Source organism: Acartia tonsa, chromosome 5 (assembly GCF_053477335.1).
Source record: "Acartia tonsa isolate MP-2025a chromosome 5, ASM5347733v1, whole genome shotgun sequence".
NCBI classification, from domain to species: Eukaryota; Metazoa; Arthropoda; class Copepoda; order Calanoida; family Acartiidae; genus Acartia; species Acartia tonsa.
This window is the reverse complement of record NC_137264.1, coordinates 13,379,329-13,383,844: the sequence shown is the minus strand read 5'-3', so window position 1 is coordinate 13,383,844 and position 4,516 is coordinate 13,379,329. Positions and strand designations below refer to the sequence as shown.

The 4,516-nt window shown below is 28.1% G+C and overlaps 1 long non-coding RNA gene across 1 annotated transcript; it reads left to right on the top strand.

Annotated features, from left to right (window-relative positions):
- Positions 1 to 1,652: 1,652 nt before the first annotated feature.
- Positions 1,653 to 4,221, top strand: LOC145320249 (uncharacterized). Its single transcript, XR_013880133.1, has 4 exons — positions 1,653 to 1,763; positions 2,490 to 2,558; positions 2,991 to 3,060; positions 3,861 to 4,221. It is a non-coding gene; the product is annotated as an uncharacterized LOC145320249 (long non-coding RNA).
- The last annotated feature ends 295 nt before the right edge of the window (positions 4,222 to 4,516 follow it).

Sequence of the window (4,516 nt, the reverse complement as noted above, 5' to 3'; positions counted from 1 at the left end):
TCATTATAAAGAGTAGGCGGATTTTCTAATCCATTGTCAAATATTGTTTCCATAATTTGTCTCATTTTGTATACTGGATAAACCTGTCGGTCCCTTTTATCGGGTATATTACTTGGTGGAGGGTCTGGATGAGGCCTTTTTGGAGCTTGGCGCTTTTTTCTAGTAGGGCTATCAGTGGATGTACTTTTACTGTTTTTATCATATCGTGCAATTCAATTATTAGGTCTTCTACATTTGAGATTTGACAAGTTATTGTGCCATTTTTGATTCTGCTTAAACTTTCCTTTAAAGTGATCACGAAGCTGGAAAAGAGTTGATATATGTTACAGATTAATTTTTTTTAAGAGTATTTTTTTTTAAATTAAGTCTTATATACTTCACATTAAAAAAATTATCAAACTTTAAAAAAAATAATATTTTCACATTAAAACATTTATGTTTTTTGTGTGTTTTATTATACATATCTTAAAACCTATCAAATTGACAAATAACACATATTTTTCTTTAAGTTTACTCGTGGATACACAGTAAAATATGTAAGGTTTTGTTACATACATATTAAACTAACCAGAATAGGTAGTATATAGCTTTCTGGGGGTGATTAAAAATTCTCCCGATGATCGAAAAAATACACCCTTATATGGTAAAAAATGCCAAAAAACATTTTTGATTATGGACCCTGAAATTTCATTTTTTCATTTATTTTAAAATTAATTTAAATACCTAAATATCTATAGATATATGATGTTAAAAATCATTAGAAATCAGTTATTTGCTTTGTACATATATGATACAATGTAAGATAACTAAAAAGATAAATATACACAATTCTGAAATATTATGAATGCACAATTAAAAATGAAAAATCTCGGCACCATTCTTCATTGAGAAAGGGGGTAAGGAAAGCATTAAAGAGTGCAATAAAAACAAAACAAAACAACAGCTGTCTGTTTGTTGAGAGTTGGTTAAAATAATTTAATATGAGTTTTTTTTAAAAATAATATAACTTAAATTATGTGATTATTTATATTACTTAAAAGCAAGGCTTTTTTATACATGAAAGGTCTGCCCATCTATCTATAACTAAGTTTCAGCTTTCTAAATAATCAATGTAATATATAATATCCTATCCTATATAAAGTAAAATAAAAATATTAATAGAAAACTTTTTAAGATCTTCCATTCTTTGTGACGAGTTCGTTTTCGGTTTTTTGATTTTTGAAAATCTCACTGTGATACTTTTGGTTTACCTACAAAAAAAAGAGTTTATTGGATTTTTTGACACTAGTCGAATTTTAGGCGAAAAACTAGTTATTTTGGACCAAAGTATTTTATATATAAATAGTTTTTTGTGCAATTTTGAGTCAGTATCACGTAATATTTCTTACTGTCAATATGTCATTTTGTAAAATATAAATCAAGTTAGGTTTTATAGTCATTATATTTTAAGAAATCTTGTACATGCTTAACTATTACACACTACATACCATACAACAATTATTATCATGTTTGGCCTGTAAGCCATATATTTCGTTACCTTATTATTTGTTTACTATTTATTTGGATTTATTTAATGTTTGACCAATTTTTTACAAATATATTCTCAATTTTATATACATTATTATGTAAAATTCTCATGAATATTATCCATTTCAGATTAACATGATTTAGAGTATCAGCCATCCTATCTTGCAATCTTTAAAAATGTCCATTCAAACGAACCCGCAGCGAGGGCACGACACCAGCAGAGTGACCCATGAAAGGTATTTTTTTTTATTGAACAAAATCAATCTAATTGAAAGATTTCTGCCGAAAATTTTCTTGCGTATAATGTGTTGCATAATCTTTTCTGATTATTGGTATACTGATTCCTAGGACAACAAAGTACAATATCATAAGCAAAGCAACTATATAATCAAGTCCTAAAAATTTAAGTATGTCCATAAACATTATCCTGTATCAAGAAGTTTTTCAACACATTTACTCACAATTATGCTTTGACTCTTATTCATTTATATTTAGATTTTTCAGTTTTGACACTATACAGGTGTTAATGTCCGTTTGTCCTACCGTTACAGGGCTTCGCTTTGTCATCTTTGTTACTATTATAATTTACAGTCTAATATCCCCTTTTTGCCTGATGATGATAAATTAATATTATAGCTAGGTATTCAACAATGTTTTAGAACTTTTAAAAAACGTCTAATAGCATTAAGTATATTAAATTTCGTAAATGTTAAGTAAAGAACAGATTAGCCCTGCAGGGGCTAGGAAGAAATTTACGTTGGAGTAAAAATATATAGGGAAAGGGTGGGGTAATCATCAAATTTGTTAAAGGAAATTACCCAAAAAGTTACTTGTGGCTAGCTTGCAACTCATAAAAGAATCCCAATGATAATTTCTACAGCAAAATTTAAACCTTAAATTCTAATTCCTCATTTATCACGCAAAATGTCTATCTATAAATGTATTATGTTTTATTTGTTTAGGTTGAATTGTTTGATGTGAATGTTCCTTTATTTCTATGTTTTGCAGAAATACTGATTCGTTTCTTAAAGGTAATTTAAGTTCAAATCAAGGATGACAACATCCACAAAAGCAAAGCTTTGAAACTGGTGGCCAAAAGAACATTAAAAACTGAATAAGCAGAATAAAAAAAGTCAAAACAAAAAAGTTAGTAAATTGGTTTTAAAACTGATAAAATACAGTATACTGTTTAAGATCGTAATTACATATTTAGGACTTGATAATTGAGATGGCTAACTTAACAAAAAAGATATATTCGCCAGATGGACGAAAGGACGAACCGACGCTAATTATAGAAAACAAACAAAAAAAACATTCCTTTCACCGCCCCCTCTGTTAATGCTACAATTACATTATTTTCCAAAAAGAATCATTTTATAACTTTTTATGTCTGATAATAAAGATAGCTCATTCATAAGAAATTCATTTCAAATGATTATAAACTTTATTTGATTATTTTTTAGTTAGAAAAATTTCTGCCCCGACACACCTGACAGAGAGCAAGAGCCTAAAATTTCTAAAATTATAAAACAGGTAAAATTAATGGTTTCAAAATACAGAACAAACTATATATGCACTGGAAAATAGGATTTACCATTCTCTTTAAATTTCAGTTTAGAAGTAATAATTTTATGACCGCCCCCCCCCCCTTTTCAATTGTAGTTCTAGTATTAGATTTAAAAAGAAAATTTTAAAAAATGGGAGGGGGGTAATTTTTTTCTAGTGGCGATTTCTCTTTGTATGGTGTTGGTAACTCCCCGTCCCCACAAAATAATCATAAAACTTGCCTATGAGAAGCTAAATTGTTTAGGAGAATCATATCGGTTCAGTGGTTCAGTGTTTTCTTCACTACACACGGACAGATATTTTTATAAGAATATACATACAAAAGATTGTCAAAAAATTACAATTTAATCAAAACTGGCGGCTACCCCCTTAAAGGCCTCTAGGAGCATTTAAGCCAGGTGGGGGAATTCAACCTCTTCGCTTTTCAATTTAGTTTTAAAAAGAAAAAGTAAAATGACATAAAAAATTTTCATGGCTCAATTCTCCTTGAAGGTTAATATTTATAGATTTGTTTCTTCAGAATTTAAAATTGATAAAGTTTTTATAAAGAAAATAATTTCAAGCTATTCTAGGCAGTTATTGAATTTATAATTATATTTGTGAATAGTAGTTTGTTGTATGTGCGGCTTGTTTGGGTTTTTAATTCATTAAAATGCTTAAAACCTATCCAGGCTTTTTGTAAGCTTTGATTCAAAAAGAATTTTTTATCGGTTAGCAAGATCTTTTTAAACAGATATATAAAAATTTCTTTATTATTAATGTTTCAGGTGTTGAGAAGTACCTACCTACTTTGAGCGCGATGAGAACTCAAGAAATAACAAATTTAATCATTAAAATCAATGATATTTCTCGTATTCATACAAAACCGATTAATATCTAGTGGATTAGAACCGGTTCTCAGCCATACTAAAAATTATGTCCAGCATTGTATTATATCCAGTTTTCTATGAATAAAAAAATGTACAATTATAAGGTTACCAGTTTTTTTTATCCCTGAGATGCTGAAGGCACGAAAAGCTATTTATAATACGATGCAAGAAATAACTAGTATTGTACCGTTTTAAAATTTCAAAAATAAGAATGTGCATTGTTCTAGTTGAATTTAAAATAAATATAACATTCCCAAAACATTGACTTTTTTTATGACATTTACCCGTCATGATGTATTATTTTTTGATTAGCAAAGCTACTCTATGATTAGAAATACCCATTGTTGTTCAAGGGACAAGATAAAAGTCGTTGTTATTATAAGATAATGATTTTTATAAAAATGAATTTCGTGTACCTATCCCTTTTGTTTTGATTTCTAAGTATTATTTTGTACTTATACGTTGTTTGCTTTTCTAGTTTTTTTTCTCACTTTATAACTATTTAGGATGAAATAAAGAAGATTAATCAAGTTTAGGGTTACATACTTTTTTCA